This window comes from Leuresthes tenuis, unplaced genomic scaffold (assembly GCF_036924035.1).
Source record: "Leuresthes tenuis unplaced genomic scaffold, fLeuTen1.0.hap1 SCAF_6, whole genome shotgun sequence".
In the NCBI taxonomy this organism is placed as follows: Eukaryota; Metazoa; Chordata; class Actinopteri; order Atheriniformes; family Atherinopsidae; genus Leuresthes; species Leuresthes tenuis.
In genome coordinates, this window is record NW_027325360.1 from 3139122 (window position 1) to 3156990 (window position 17869).

The window sequence follows — 17869 nt, forward strand, 5'->3', positions numbered from 1 at the left end:
TGGCATTTTCCAAAATTCTTTGTTGGAAATAAACACAATGTATTCAAGTTCAGAATTCATTATATTAAATTGAATGATGACTTGCAGCCACCTGATCATCTGAGCACAGTATTTCTCTATCTAGTAGATATTTGTTAGGAGTTTCTGATGAAAACAAGCAGCTGTCTGCAGAATTAACAACACATTTGTTGTTAACCTATCCATGCATCCCTACACTGGCCCTAACTCTGCATTTTACAGACATTTGTTGGTCATTTCTTTTGGAGATCAAGAATAAGTTGTCAACTAACCATGCAAATAGCCACTGAAGGGCAAATGGCCTTCACTCCTTGATTAATAGAATGAAAGAGGCACCTCTCCTCTTAAAATGGAAGTGGTAGAGCCACAGGGAGGAATTGGGATTTGGCCTCCAATAATAACTGGCTCCAGATTTTTAGGAACTCAGGTGTCAAACTTAACTAGAACCGAGGAAGTATTTTAGCTCCCAATACGTTTTAGAACTGAATTGATTTATCCAACCTTTCAGTAAAATATGAGCCTGCACATAGACTGAGATCCTCTGGCAGAGGAAACGCAGTTAAAGTCCAGGGATGACATTTGTGGTTTAAAACATACTTTTATCAGCGAGTCTTTCCCGCTTTCACTTGACTTTTCTGATTTGGTTTTGATACGTTGTTGTTTTGACTTGTTTCAAGTTGTTTTAAATGTGTTTTATTTTTATCTGTAGCTTATATTTGTTTAGAAAATTGCAACATAAATTGTTACGGTTTATGGATGAGTTCTGATATTCATGGATCTCGGCACAGCTCTCGCAGTCCAGCAGGTTCCGGCATCTTTAGTCAGGACCCTGTTGGTCTGGACTACGGAGCAGCTGTTGAGACCCGGCTCGAAGCACCAAGTTGTTAGAGATACTCAGGCATAGGACATTTAATCATGTTGCAACATACATGATATAGAGTTCTTAAGAAGCATTCATAGGGCAGAAAGATGGAGGTTTGCATTTTGTTTAGACGAGTCTTCTGGGAGCAGACAGTGGTGAAGCTATTATTCTCATGCATGGGTATAATATTTGCAACATAAGCGGTTACACAGAAGTAGAAATGATTATGAGGGTATTCGGGATAAAAATGATTCTATCAAGGTCCCAAATGCAGATCAACTGACCAGAGGCAGACGGAAACTGAACCTGGAGATTATCTAAGAAACTTGAACCAAAAATGCAGCCAAGCCAAAAAAAACACAAATTCAACAACAAAATTAAATACAAAACTAACCAGATTGTGAAAACAGATCAGCAATGAACAGACTACAGAGAAAGGCTAGAAGGTAGAAACAAAGATTGAGCTGAAGAAAGGGGGATATATAGTGGGGGGAGACGGATAGGGAGGTGGCTGCAGCTGAGGTTTAGTTGAGTTGGAGACAGATGTGGAGCTGATAACCAAAACAGGGGAACTGAGGATAACTTTGAGTAATGACCTTCTAAAACAACACAAAGCAAAAGCTCAAGCAAAATACCAACGAAGAACATAGAACAGAGAACAACTGACCAAGAACACAGAAGAGTAAAACAAAGAGCCAAGAAATAATCAAACCGTAGAAAAGACCAGACACTGGAAACCCAAAAACCCTCGAAGTAACTACCAACAAAAAGGCGAATCAAACAGAATAAATCCTAATTTAAACCAATGATGGAAACAAAGTCTGAAAATCTACAAACCCGAACAACAAACAAAGTTTTTATTATTCGTAGTGAGGCATCATTCGGCCGGTTTTCTGGCCCCTGACAACGTTACTTCAGAGGGACCCTTTAAACTCCACTTGATGCTGTTTTTGGAGGAAAGTCTTGAAACTGGGCTACTTTCACACTGTGAATTTGAAGAAAAGTGGTCATTTCAATAGTTATGTAACGGCACAATCCATTTTTGCTCTAAATTGATCATATGGCGCCACTACTTCAAAGGCTCCTTGTAACAGTTTACCCCCCTTTAGTATCGGTTCCTTACAAATGGGAATCTGCTCTACAGCTTAATATTGCCAGTTATCTTTCTGCAGCAGTATGTGGTCAAGTAATAGTAAAAGGCAACAAAAAGATGTCATTTATTAACAATAAACACCGAACATAAAAGGAAGTCAGAGGGCAGGAGTGGCATGGTTGCTCAACACCTGTTCAAGTCCAGTCGCTATGCTGCTCTTTCTCAGTTTTCTTTTATTTCTTTACTCTTATTTTCTCTAATGTAGTCTGCTGCATCCTACTTAGGGAAGATAAGGCTTTCAAAAGCACAATAAAATGCATTTCATTGCAGAAAGCCTCACTGACGCATTCCATGTTGGCAACACATCCTGCGACTGTTACCAGCTTGGGGAACCCTGCACAGCCAAATGTGACACCTCTGGGGATTCTGTGATAAAAAAAAATGACTCGCTGGGCTTTTCACCAAGTGAGCGTCTGACGAGTCGAGGGTGAGAAAAGGTTGAATGAGATTTTTTACCATATTACTATACATTATCGTTTGAGTATAGATGAGACAATAATCAATAAAAACCCACCTGACTTGATGTTAACTGGCCCAGAATTGGTAGAACTCTTAGTTTATCGACGGTTGTTTCTCATCACAGACACTGCTTTGTTTTTGTGGTAATCTGTGTGTAGAACTTACAGTTACAGGGCTGAAAACACACCATACTGCAGCTGTACGTGGTATTCTGTGCTTATTTCTCACGTCTTTGACTTGAGCAGAACATCCACGGACAAATGAAGTTCCAGAGAGCTGTCGTCACTGCATGAATTCAGGCCTCAAAATGTCATTATCATGTTCAGAGCCCAGCCAGATGCTGAAGCTTCCTGATCAAAACAGCTTCTTATTCTGAACTGCAAAGTTGGTCGAGCACATTTTAGACTCTTTCAGTGTGGATGTCTGTGTACCTGGACCTGAGTGTAACCCTTATCAAAGCTCAGCCCACTTCTGGAAGGTTGCCTGAGGTGAGACAATGTCGCCCACACAGCTATGACTAAACCAGGTGTAGCGTTGTTTTGCTTTATTTCAGTTGTGTGACATTTTCTAAACCTACCAACAGATTCAGAGACATCAGTGCTACTGACTCATTGTTATGAGGGTTTTTCAGATCTCACATGCTTGGTGAATAGAACAAGAAGGCTTGTTATTTTTTTAAATCTTCCCGAGAGCCCGGCTGGTTTATTCTTCCTAGTCTTGAGGCTTGGGAGTAACTTCTGAAATTGAACTGAGGACGGTTTTTCAGTAAGATCAAAAAGGTAGAATAGAAAGATCCTACAACTGAAGGGGATAATCAGCCATATTGTACCAGAAGTTTGTGCCCCCCCCCCGATACACCAAACAGCTATCACAATAAATATGCTTATGTATTCTTCACCAAATCCAAATATCATTCTTTAAACAGATTAGAAGTTCCTTCCTCTTATGCGACCTATTTAAAATTTTCTAAGAAGTTTGAGCTATAAAGCCCCACCAAGTGCCACTGTGTGGTCGAGCAACTTATGAACACTCGCGAACGACCCCTTTGTTGGTATAAGGAAAGAGAGTCGTGCTTATTTCCCCACAGCACACTATGAAAGCCTTCGTGCTTTTTTACAGATGTACCTCCTCCCTCAGTGCAGCTGCTCAGGCTTTAAAGAAGCAATTAAAACAAGACATTCTCCTGGAACTTCACTGAGCTGCTCTCCTCATATGTTGCCACAGATAAGCAGCTCAAACTGCAAGCCTATTTTTCTACCTCTCAACGGCACGTGGTGGGGGAAAGGCGGAGGAAAGGGGGTGTTTGAGGATTACACCCTCTCTCTGTAAAGCTTGCAAACGACTCTGGCAACCAAGTCACAGGAAAATCAACTCTAACAAATCATTTTAATTTGCTACTCACATGAAAGTCTTGAGCTTTTTCATATCTTTTACCTGCATCCAGTTGCAACTCTTGCTTTGCCTTTGTTGTTTGGTGTGTGTGTGTGTTCCCTGGCACAAAAGAAGGAATAACCTGAAAAACTGTAATGAGTTAACACTCAAAGAGTCACAATAGATTCTGTAATTGTCTCTCTATCTCACAATCTAATATGTATGTAGATACAAAGGTAGATGAGCCAATAGATAATGCAGAGAAAGTTGCACTGATGAGATTCAAAGCTGCATCTGAACTCAAATTGTTTAATTTAAGATTTAAGTAAATCTTAAGTAAATAAGTTAATTGTATTTAAAGCGATGTTCTAATTTATCTTAACTACAGTTAAAGTAAAAATACCATTTTCATAATCTCTTGCTCACTTTAAATAAAATGCTCAGCAGTTATTTTTTCAGGTGTCAAATGAAGGTTCAAACAAATTTGTATAAATTAAGTTTCGTTGCACTTTAGAGAACTTTTACATTATTCTGGGAATAGTGTTTGCAGAATTCATGCAGTCAATGCATGGCTCTGGATTCTTTATGTATTTTTTAAACTGCCTACAACAAGTCTCACCGTATTAAAAGGGTGTAATCCCAGATAAATAGAACAGTATCTGGTTAATGAGAAGCCGAAACTGGTAACTGAGCAGTCGGCAGTAGCAAATGAGAAGATAACTACTCATTTAACCTTGGTGATCATCATACAACAAACCTAGATAGCCATTAGATCATCACGCTTTACCTCATGATGGGCATTAGCATCACGAGGCAAAGCATCAGTGTGCCTAGGGTGGCAATTAGTATGCTAATGCTAACGTTTTATGCATAAAACAGTATTCAGATTACAATTATGCTGCCATAATGCTGGACAGGACAGTTTGCTAATGCTAGCTAATGCTAGCAACCCACTGGACAAGACACTCTTCCAGCTGGACATTAGCACATCTAGGCTGGAAACTAGCATACTAGGCTTTGAACCTGTGAAAGCTAGCTGCTGATTAGCTGCTGAGGCTTGTTTTCTTTCCCATTTAGCCACAGATTGTGTTTTACTGCAATGATACTTCATCCCAGTGGAGACAGTAGAATAATAGGTAACAGTTTTGGGGTAAAGCAAATGCAGCACGGCATATTGTGAGGTCTCGAGAAGACAAAAACAGGGGAGCTGGACGTATGTACTCTAAGCTGGGACTGTGCATGACATATTTTCAGTACTGGGATGCCCAAAACAAAGTGCCAGGGCTGTCTTTTTCTGAAATTTCTGAGTTGATATTTACTACAGTATAACCTCTTTTAAGGTATATTACAACACTTGTCAGGTAGGCAATGTTTTATGTTTTGTGGTGAAGGCAATTTCTGGTTTCTGCTTAGCCACAGGGCCTGTCTGGAGTAAAGCAAATTTTATCAGCCACAACACTCTACAAGGGTCCACTGGGTCCCTGTGCGGCCAGCTGCACATTTGTAATCACTCAGTCTACATGGTTACAAACACAGCTGGCCTTATGCTTGCTTAGATCAATCTCCCCTGAGAAAACCTTCATATCAGACAAAGAAGGAGCAGGAGAACAATATGGACACTCGTTTTGAGAGAATCTGTCTCACACACACCCCAATTATGTACCATAGACTGATTTCATAAATGAGAAGGATCAGCACAGCTGGTCCAAAAGGTATCATGTACAGGACTATGAGCACATCTGCAGAGTCCCAGTTGGTTTGTGCAAATGGGCAAAGAAACTGTAATGTGGAGTGTTGAATGCACACACAGGGGACCACAGCGAGTACATGACGTTGCAGGATGTGTGCAGGATCCCCCACCGAGTGGTACCATGTTGAAACCTGATGCTAACTGTTGTACGTTTGATAAAAGGCAGCTAATGTCAGAAACCACGTACCAAGCCTTTCATTTGTGTTTTGGCAACATTAATGTTAAAGTAGCATTTAGAAGAATGTGGGCTGCACTGTGGTGCAGTGAGGAGCAGCTCTGTTTCCGCACAGCAACATGTTTTCCAGGTCAAATCTCAGCTAAACCTTTCCGTGTGAGGTTTACCTGTTCTCCCCGTGCCTAGGCAGGCTTTCTCCAGGTGCACCGGCGTCAAACCTGCACGTTAGGTTAACTGACGATTCTTAATTGACCAAAAGTGTTCCCTGTTCATGCTGTGATGGACTGGCGACTTACCCAGAGTGCTTGGAACGACTGCCTAATAACAGCCGGCATCGACTCTCGCTTCCCTCCACCACACAACCTTTAAAATGAACCTCTTCTGATGTTATCTCATTGTTCAGATAGATGGCTGTAAAACAAAGAGCCACATAAGGATGATAACTGAAGTGGTATTTGCTACATATTAACATTTAGCAAATATGATTAGCTTCTCTTAGTGTTGAGTTGATTCTTACCTGAATGTTACTGCACCTCTGATTATACAAGAATAGAGGTTGTCTTTTTTTACTCTGAGCTGATAATTATGGTCCCAGAAAATGCATCTATGTATTTAAAAAAAAAAAAACAGAAGATATTTTAGTGTTAATATTGGGATTTTACAAGGGGACAGTTTAACAAACACTGCCGAACAGAACAGAGGTAAACAAGCACAAAGATGGTCAAAAATAGAAAAAACTAAACAAAAGTTGATGATTTTATGTCAGTGAAGTCATAACACTGACACCTAATTAGCTCCCTGATACGCATTGGTTATCTCGAAACCCCTTGCTGTCATATAGAGGTGACTTGAATGTTGACTTTGGCAGAAACCTGACAACTTCCCTGCTTTCAGAGTATAAAAAGCACCATGCTGCAGTGTCCTGTAGAGGCCATTACCACAGGTAGCCCAGCTGGCTGAGGCAGCTGAGAAATGGCTCTGGGACCTGCCCATCTATCACAATCTGCCCTTCTTTTTTGTGGAGAATCCATCACCTAAGATTTGGCCCGGAGTCAGTCCCTCACCCAGGTAATTTTCAGCTGGGGATGGAAACTGAGCTGGGTCAGGACGTGAGGTTTTACTCATGAAAGTGACCTCAAAGGTAAAGAGAGAAGCAACTGGATGGACAGATTTGCCTCCTCTTGTTCCTTTTACTTAGAAACAGGCTGTTCATTGCACTTATCTATTAGGGTGTGTTGTTTACCCTTTAATACACTGCTTCTTGTAGTGAAAACAATGGACGTTTTGTCAGTGACACATTAAAATCTAAAGCTAATCCGTCCCTCTCTACGATTCCCACTCTCTCCCCATCTTCAGCTTGGTTTTATATTATATAAACCCCTGACCTCACTATCTGCTCCATCTGGACATATCAAAGATTGCCAATCTTGTTCAAAGAGTGTTTCCCCACAGGCACTGTACCGAGACAGCGGAGACCTATTCACATAAGCTGACCGTGTCACCGGGTGCACCACAAACATTTCAGAATCTTACACGTTTTTCTGGTCTCCATCTGTACTTTTACACCCAAGGGAACACGGGGAGCAAATTGAAAAAGAGACGAATGGTCACAGGACCTCAGGGAGGTTACGTTTATCAACAGACTCATTGTGATTTAAGTATCTTAGGTGCCATTCAGATTGAGCGCCTGGGTAGTACAAAGCCTTTAAGGGATCAGAATGCTTGAAATGAACTGGGCTGTACAATGTGTTATTTGACTGCAACATGCTGTCAAACCTGCTCTTAGCTGATCCGTTCTACCGCTCCAGTTTCTTTTTCCTGTAGTGGAGCATAACTTTTACAACTCATCACTGAGCTCTACTTCTGTGAACTCTTATATGTTATATTAAAGCATTTCATTGTAGTTAACTAGCTCTCCATACATTTTGTGTCAAATTGTATTTGTTTGTGACTTTATTGAATAAATGTAGTGTAATATTTCATCTGCATGTACTTCAGTTTTGTCCCTAATTGCAATACTTAAAGTAAAGTAATCCTTTTACTATCTAACAGTACAATCTCTTAATTTGTATACATATCAGGGTATTCTGTTGTTCTTTATTTTTTTCAGTAACGGCCTCATAAGGCACAAAGAAAACGCAGCTACAATACAGTTTTCATATGAAAATGACCTGAGTCCATTAAAATGCAAAAATAATCTCTTGATGAAACACACAGCGGTGTCTCAAGGTTCTATAATCTTCATGGTTGAATAAATTACTCATCACATAGATATTAGTCATTAATCTCATATATTCAGTAATGCAGCTGTGCGTGCAAACACTGAAATAATTTCACACTGCTGCCATAAAGTCTGACATGGAATTAAATCTGAAATCGGATAGTTCAGTGTTTGGTCATCTAAAGACAGAAAGCTTTTCGCATTATTTACACACTTAAATATCCCAAGAATTCAACATAAAATCTTAACACAAATTCATTTTTTTCAAGCCCAGAGTATTAAAATGTAACTATTACAAAGGAGGAGACCAGGAAGCAAGAGGATGGATGAATATGTGGGTCCTCCTGGCTCATCTGGGACATCCTGTTATTGGTCGCTGTGGAAACGCAGACTCTGCTTTGGTCAGTTAAATTAAGTCAGCTTAATAATGACCTTCAAATGATGCCTGAAAAAGGGGGAAAGAAGAACAGAAGAGTTGATAAATGGCTATGAAAAGGGATGAGTAGGGTACTGAAGTGAGAAGGGAAGGGGAAGAGAGAAGAGGCATGGGTGGAGGAGAAGGAAAATTATGGATGGATGGGAGAGAGAGGAAGGATGGATGGATGGATGGATGGAGAGAGAGGAAAGATGGATGGATGGATGGATGGATGGATGGATGGATGGATGGATGGATGGATGGATGGATGGGAGAGAGGAAGGATGGATGGATGGATGGATGGATGGATGGATGGATGGATGGATGGATGGATGGATGGATGGATGGATGGATGGATGGATGGATGGATGGATGGATGGATGGATGGATGGAGGGATGGGAGAGAGGAAGGATGGATGGATGGAGAGAGAGGAAAGATGGATGGATGGATGGATGGATGGATGGATGGATGGATGGATGGATGGATGGATGGATGAATGGATGGATGAATGGTGTCAGTTGATGATAACTTAAGAAGCCTTTTGTTTTCATAGAAAAATAATAAATAGTACAAATACTTTTCAGGTTTATTGTAATTCCTATGATAGTAAACACAAGTATTTTGAGAACTTACAATCAAAGTTTTACTTGCTGAACTTCTTTAATGACCTCTTATCTTAGATTAATAGCAATATTGATGAAATTAAATGATCATATTTTGCAGTCGTGGTATAATTTCTGTTAAAAGTGCTGGAAACTGGAAATGAGACATATAAGGAAAGATGTTCTTAATTCTGTCCAATCAGCCATTTATACACACCCTGAACATCAGTGCATTAAGTGGGTCTTAATGGAGTTGAGGGCGCGGCTTCCTTTCCATCACAGATGCCACATTGTGTGACCCACCACATAAAGAGCTGCCTTTGGGAGCCGCCATCCTCCACGATGCTGATCACATTTACAATGAGCAGCAATATGCAGGTGATGAGGGTAATTTATTTGATGTGTAAAGGGTCAACGAGCCACCACACTTTTCAGAATTATTGGCTGCCAGCAGCCAATACGACGGCTGCAATTGTTCTTTGATGCCTCGCCAACTTGATTTTGCTCCAAAACCAATAGTTTTGCTGTGAGTGCGAAATCAATAAGAAGTTGATTGCAGCTATTCAAAGCTTCCTATTGTGCTACAGCTTTCATGTAAGAGAGAACAAGAATAAGCGCCTTCAAAATTGTTTGGGAAGCATGTGTGCATTGTTGGAATTATGTAACAAACATATAGATTTTTCACAGCTTGTTTTTCATTGCTGTAATCTAATTAGCATTTGTACCACTTTGTTTTTCTGTTTTATCAAAACTTTATTGCTGCCCCACACTAAAATAAAAAGGAATCGAAGCCCATTACTCTGCATTCATTCGGTCAATATAGAATATATATCAACCATACGTCTCATCGCATATTAACTCATCCCAAAATTTCCAGCCTGAGCCTCCAGCTCAGCTTCTGCCCTCAACCTTTTGCCTCAGGGCAAACAGATCATTGCACAGAAAACAAAAGGCACAAACCTTGAGAGCAAAACACAATGAATGGCCTCTTTTTCCCCTTTTTACAGTGTTTTCACACCATCTGTAAACCTAAAGAGGTATAGTGAGACTTTTTCTCCTTCCTTTAGCACAGATAAATCTGCAGGGACCCATACATTACTTCCTCCCCCTTAAAATAACCAGCAGCTGCAATGATGTTGCAGTAGCAGGGTGCACATATAGCAACATCAATCGCTGATTGTAGAAAATAGATGACGTCGGTCAAGCACTCACCTGCCGCCAACTCTTCTCTCTAATGAATAATATATTGACATGGCTTTGGATTAAAAAAGTCCACAGTTCTTGAAGAAAATCATTTGTCAAGGCACTGTGAGCAACAGCTTTTACCGTCCAGAGAGGAGAGCAGACATCTTTATAAGCATGAAACAACAGGAGAAACACAGACTTTGGAAATAATTCCTGAAAGGATTCACATCCAAGCTCATTATTAGTTTGTGTACCATATCAATACTTACAGATCAAGCATCAATGTGACGACATAACTGCAGATGAGGATTAAAAGTAACAAACACGGTGACAAAAATCAATCTAAGGAAACATGAGGGGTTCAAACGCTCCCGGTCTCCTTTTTGTTAAAGAAAGAAATCACCTGTAATACACCTCAATGTCTGCAACATTATCATCATCTTTGTGGATCCCACTTTGGGGGACTAGGATCAATATTTATTTGAAGGATGTCTATCTTTACCAGCAGACGAATACAATGGAATAACCAACTCATAATCCAAGCCTTCTGGATACAAAACATAGCATGATAAATATGCCGGTAAAAGCCTTTCCTGTTTGAATGAGCTCTCTCTGACAGTTCTTATTGAGACATAATGAATTGTATTTCCTGCTGAATGGGATATGGTCCGTTATAGCTTTGGCATTTTACCAAAATTTAACTTGAAACTTTTTTCCAAGCCATTGGTTTCTAATAGCATAGAGACATTAAATGCATGCCTTAAAAAAGCCCCTGGACTATTTCACACCCTGTTTAATTTATTCAGTAAAACAGCTCAACTCTCTGGTATTCTACAAAGTTTTAATCTTCATGAATATTCTGGTGTCAAACTCAAAAATCATGAAAAATAGCTTTTTTTTTCCTGGTGTTCATTGAAATTTTTATTTCTTTTTATTCTTTAACATAAAAGTTTATGTTGATGTATTGCTTTTCTCTCAGAGATGACATCGTGGGGATTAATTAAGTGTTTCTCAGCTTATTGTCACAGTGATGTGATTTTGTGAGAATGCTTTTAAAGGCAGTAGCTCTTCACATGGATGTTTGCTGGAGGCTGCTGCTGATTTAGAATTAGTTGCTGTGCCTTTCATGAACAAAGTGTTTTAAAATAGTAACAGAGGATGACATAAACTGTAAACTGCTGTGGCAATGGTTGGACTTAAAATTGTTTCAAGTCTGCATTAGTTGTTGACACAAAAGGGAATTTGAAAAGCAGAAGAAATGAAGGGTGTGTGGAGTTAGAATAAAGTGGGCTTACCAGACATCTGCTGCTTAACATTTTCACTGGAGGCTGAACTAATTTTACAGCTTGTAGTGTGACGCATATAAAGCTTTGATTAGAAAGCATTATCTATGATTTAAAGGTGTCATTATGTACTTTTTAACATTTTGACACAACTTTCTGAGGCAAAATATCTGTTGGTTTAAGCACAGGGCCTCTTGTCTTTGCCCTATTTTGAGCAGTCTATTTTCATGATCCCTCCATGATGAACAGCTTGGTCGGCACATCTCATTGATGGTAACTGCTGCAAATGGCTTTGAATTGGTCACCAGAGTCTTCTGCAGCCCCACTGAGTTCTGCTCTTTACAGTGTTTTTTTTTCATTATGCAGTATGGAAAGGTACGGCTTGGCTTTTCCCTGTTTAACTGTTTTACAGGTGTCCTTAGCTTTGTGGCTGAAGACCCTTTTGTGGGGATATCAGCCACTTTTGAGTCATCAGACTTAAGTCCAAGTCAGGTTGACGTTCTTTAAAGGGGACACAATTTAGAAAATCGCTTTTTTCATTGGACGAGAGCATGAGGTGGATACCAACTCAGAAAAAACACAAACCCCGGTACCTTGTTTTGGACCTCATATATTTGGAAATGTGACATTCAGAGCTGCAGAGAACATTTATAATAGATTAGATTCAATAGATTATCCAACCCCCTTTTCTTGTTATCTGTGCCGAACCTCATCTTCACACGATGCTGCTTTCAATGTACCGTGAAAGTGGAAAGTTGAAACTCTTTTGGCTTTTGCTTTAATATTTTCATCAGATAACATCAGTTATGTTGTCTCTTTACCTAAATAAATTGCAAATAATGCTCTCTTATTACCTTTTTAATGCTTCTAATTGGGGTTTCTTAAATTCTTTTCTATTTGTAGTTAATTAATAGAAATTCAGATTTTCCATTTGTCACTAATGCACCATCTGTACAGCATTAATCACTAAAACAAGCATCGGTGAAATATTGTCCATATAAGCAACATTTCCTAATGTTGGCCTCTATAAACTTAAACAAGACACAGAGGAATGGAGTGACAGCGAAGTGCAGAATTTATGAGGCCGATCTGGGCTCTCAGTGGTGTTATTAACTGGTCAGTGGCTGTTGCTTTCTGTAGTGCATGTTTTAACAACTTGGGCTGCTCACAACACATGACTTGTGATGAGACTATGAATAAAAAGAGAAATCAGTTCATCTACCAGCTGTCCGGATAGGAGCATCTTTCCATCACCAGTCTGATCTGTTCTTACCTCATTTTAAGCTCTACAACAGAAATAACCAGAGGATTTTTGACACATTGAGTCTGCATAGGCCTGGGGAATTATTTAAACATCATTGACTCAAACCAAAGAAAATCAACATCCATCAAGCTCTGGACTTCAGTCGTTAGAAGTAGTTCACTGTCTGTATAGACACTCAGTTTTCATGTAGCATTTCACAGGAAATAAAAGCCGGCACTGCTTCAATAAGTGATCGTCCATAAAGCCTCGTGTAAACGGCTGCAGCAACATTATCACAATTAGTAGCAGCTGACATCTTTATTGTCGTCTCCAGGCTTATTAAACATCTTTGTTACCAGGCTTGCACAGACTGGTAATCAGTAGCCGTGGCTGAGAAAGGCGAGCGCTGCTTCCTTGTGTACATGGGAACAACGGAGGCTGTCATTTCAATATATCAGAAGTTTTATTTATTCATAACCTCTGAAACGCTCCCGGAAATGAGAGAACACAAGGGGAAGGCTAACAAGTCAGACAGAAAGGGATGAGGCAACGGGATTTGAAAGGACAGAGAGATGCATCACAGCGATAAAGGAAGTGCTGTGGTGCTTTTCACAAATAAGAGAAACTCCTCAACCGACAGATAACAGCCAGGAACAGAGTGGTTGGGGAATAAAGGATTATTTAGACCGAGAGAACAGCTTTCTGTGGGTTTATCAGAATATAGATTTTATAATCCTGAATTTAAGAAAGCACCGGCCACATTACATTTGAATTCAGGGGAGATTTTATCAGAACTACGATAAGTCACAGGAATCCAGTTTAAAGCCGAAGTTGAAACCAGAGGAAAAGTCCAGTTCGTGGGTGGAAGTTTAGCATAGTCTTAACTGGCAGGTGTCTCCAAAAAGAAAAGGGATTTCAGAGCCTGAGGGGGTGGAAATTTCCTCTTGCCATTTTGTTCATCTTATCTTCTGGGTGCTCAGCTTTCACCTGTCAGTGCTGACGTCCCTGTCCCTGACAGTAGATTATGAGGAGGATGTGGAGATGACGGTGACTGGCATGACCTCTGCATTTCAAGCACACATTGCCTTGCAAAGTCTCGCATTTTCACTTGCTGGACAATGGCAGGAAACTCAGGGGACCGTTCATTACAAAGTGATGTGCCTCTCTGTGAAGGGGCCCCGCCACATATTCTTTATGTTTTGTGACTCGGCCTGTCACCGGCCCGCGCTCACTATCCGGCATGTGCGCAGGTGGCGTATGAGCTAACGTGAAATGAACAATCAAAAAGAGATCAGAGGAGGTGATATTCCCCTGCCTGGTCCTTTTCTCTCAGAATGTCAGCCTGGTAATTCCTTTGCATATATCAAGTGATCTGAGCTATGTAAGTGTCTATCATAGCCAGAGACCTTCTTTTGGTGATACATCATCTGTGGCATATGCAGCGCTTCATACAGACGGCAGCTTTTGTTAGGATCTGAAAGTGAGATGAATGGGACATCCAAAGAGAATGTCATATTAGAGAGAGTGTGTATGTGTGTGCAGTTAAGATGAATTCATGACGATTCCAGCCTGGTTTACATCTTTGCAACAGATCTGGGACTCAGGGCGCAACTTCTGAGTACTGAATCTTACTCAATATATAATTTACCGCTGCAGGAATTAAAGCTGCAGACCTTCTAGTTTAAGGTTATTTTACTGATGTAAGGGCTGCTCTCAGGTTTCTGGTTCAACTCCACAAATGCATGCTGATAGCTATTAGAAAGTTCACTGAGGAAACTTAAGTTTCCAAAAGTGGGAGAACTTTAACCTGACTGCTGGAGATAGACAGGCTGGACAGGACCCAGAGGAGGTCTCATTGTGCACTGATGTGGGAGGACATGTTGGTTAGGCTGTGTGCAGATCCATGACTGAGGTGCAGAGTGAAAATGTGGGGATGTGATGGGGAAGCTGTAGGCACGGGGAGGGTGTGAGGTCTGTGTAGCTGGAGACAGGTGGGGGACATGCCAGGTGTTGTTCTGAACTGAATCTACCTTAAAGGGGAACTCCGGTATTTTTAAACCTGGACCTTATTTCTGGTATGAAATACGTTCATCTACTCACCGAGAACAGTGTAGAAATCCCTCCGTTAGCTCTCCTTTAGCTGCAAGTAGCCACATAACTGCAGCTATGAGCTAACAGAGCTATAGTACGTTCATTCATTCATTCTTCTTAAAGTATTGGTGAAATAAAGACAGACAATGCCTTATTTAGAGACTGCACTTAGAGGCCAAACTGTTCTCGGTGAGTAGATGAACGTATTTCATGCCAGAAATAAGGTCCAGGTTTAAAAATACAGACATTTGTTAAGCTCATCAGCTCTGTCCAGACCTTACCCGCTGTGGTGCAGCCATGTGTGTGGATGAAGTGGTCCCAGTCGTCAAAATCTGATAAATATCCTGCCATATTGCACAAAACTATCAGTAGCAAACTCCGTGTGAAGTTAGCCGACTGTCACAGAGCACGGAGTGAATAAACTGTGCTGCAGGGGGGCGTGTGGATGAAGTGGTCCCAGTAGAGTGCCTGTGTAGAAATCCCTCCGTTAGCTCTCCTATAGCTGCAAGTAGCCACATAACAGCAGCTATGAGCTAACAGAGCTATAGCACACGTTCATTCATTCATTCTTCTTAAAGTATTGGTGAAATAAAGACAGACCATGCCTTATTTAGAGCCCCGTTCACTCCGTTATATGGATCTCGAGTTATCTAAATATCTTCCGAAGGACGCCAACTTTCACCAAACTGTTCTCGGTGAGTAGATGAACGTATTTCATGCCAGAAATAAGGTCCAGGTTTAAAAATACCGGAGTTCCCCTTTAAGACATTTGTTAAGCTCATCAGCTCTGTCCAGACCTTCATCAGTCTGATCTCCTTCATATTACAGCCAGTGATCTGTAAAATAACTGAAGACAGCGATGCAAAGGGAAGAATACAGAATGTATGTATAAGACATGAAACTAATTCTCCTTTTCTCACACAGCGGAACAAAATCAAAAAGAAAAGAAGAGGAAATATGACTTTTTCCACAAAGAAAACCAACAGTCAGAAGTGGTAATGCAGGACAGGAAGCCTTACACCAAACCTTGTGGAGATGACTCTCTAAATGAGGCCTTCGGTGTTGTTTTTAGATAGTTAGGCTTGGTGGGTGGTTTTAATGTCTGTGGCCTCTGGAGAAAGTGGCTCTAAAGAAGAAGTCAGCTGGAGGCACAAAAATTTAGAGCAGTTTGAAAACAGTTTGGAAACACGACACCACATTTGGCCAGATGTGGTGTGACGAAAGAATTCTTCTTTATCATTGAAAGTGATGAGAATCATCTGATTGTGGAAACTTTAAACGTATTTTTCTCAAAAACAAAGTTGGGCAGTGAGAACATAAGAGTGACTGATATGTTCTCCACCTGCACCACCTGCCTCAGTAGTTTAGCCTCCAGCGTGGCTCATGCTAATGCTGCGTTAACATCCTTTTGTATCACTTTGTAACCCACACTTGTTTGCAGTTGGGTCTTTTTCCAACATGGTTGATGGTGTGAAAGGATTTATTTCAAGCTAAACTTGAAAAAACATCACAACTCAAATGATCTACCTACATACAGTGTGTAGACTTTGGTGGGTAGCTTCTGCTGAAGGTGTCACATTTTGCATTGCATCCCAAATTAGCAGAAATACCTCTTATGCATGTTCATATTGTTCAAAATATTTGTACTATTATTACTAAAGTATAACTGAATCTGAGGCTTGATATATTGAGGGGACAGCCCTCCATCTCCCCTATAAGTTCTGCCTCAGGAAGTAACGAGGATTATTTTTTACAGCTGGAGAAGATTCTTCTCAGTTTCCTCTGACTCGGCTGTTATTGCCTCCTCCAGCTAATGAAACCCAGCAGGATGCATCAATCTCAGGTGAGTCTATTTGGAATGTAAAAAATCAAGTTGACAACCAAAACTGAAAGAAACAAGGAGATGATACAACCCATCATTGCAAATAATTCATGGAATAAACAATTCATGGGTAAATTTCACAATATCAAGCCTCTGCTTTACACTATTTTTAGCTGATGTTTTTTTTTCACTAGCAGCGAAGCACTGTGGAAAATATCTCTCTCTCTCACACAGTGTTTAGTATATTCTCAGTTTACCGTCTTGGTGTCCATGGAAAACAGTTCCTGTGAAGACAATTACTGACTGACTGCACATCTAGAGCTCGTGTGGAGTCTCATATTTCATCAGTAACTAAAAACAAATAGAGATGACACCAAAGGCTCATTTCCTTAAAGCAACTATGTGCTTCTGACTTGTTTTGCAGGAGATTGACTTCTGTTCTGCACATTCCCGGGTGTGAAACTGCCCTGCAGCACCTGAGATACTGTCGCTCACGACTTACAGCCCCACACTACACTGTTTTGCGTTATGAGGGGCCTTTGATGGCATCTTTGTGAACTCTACAACATGACTAAACATGCATGTGTGTGGCTGTGTGTTTGCAGGACTCTTGTTACATCCCACAAGTGTAGAGTGAGCCAATGAGGGTGAGTTCGTCCAGTTTAAAGAAGTTTCGTACGATTTTGGTCTCTTATTTTAAAAATCGTTTTTATGTCAACTACACACACGCATATTTATGTCTACATATATGTGTGTGTGTGTGTGTGTGTGTGTTTACAGGCAATCCATTCAGCTGAGCAGTAATCAGTGGCTGAAAACAGAAAATGTAATTTAAACATATGTTTGGTCCACCCTCTCCAATCAAATTAGAGATGATCTAACAGCAGAACTTGTCTGTTGCAGAAATGCAGAACCAATATATATCTGAACAAAGCAGATGGCCTGTTAGCCTGACACCTTTAAATCATAGCTGAAATGTTGATAAAGCAACCAAGTCAGAGCCGGCACACTTACAGTAAGTGTTTCACATCTTTCACTGACCGTGAGTCAGATTAAACAGGAAAAAACATCACGTTGTTCAGTGGGAAAGTGAGAACTAATTTATTTAAATAAAATGTCACATTTGTATTAGTTTCAAACACATGTAGTCGTCCTGAAACAGCAAACCGCAGTACTTTTCTCTCTTCTGACGGAGCGCTCACACATGCAGGTGCGTCG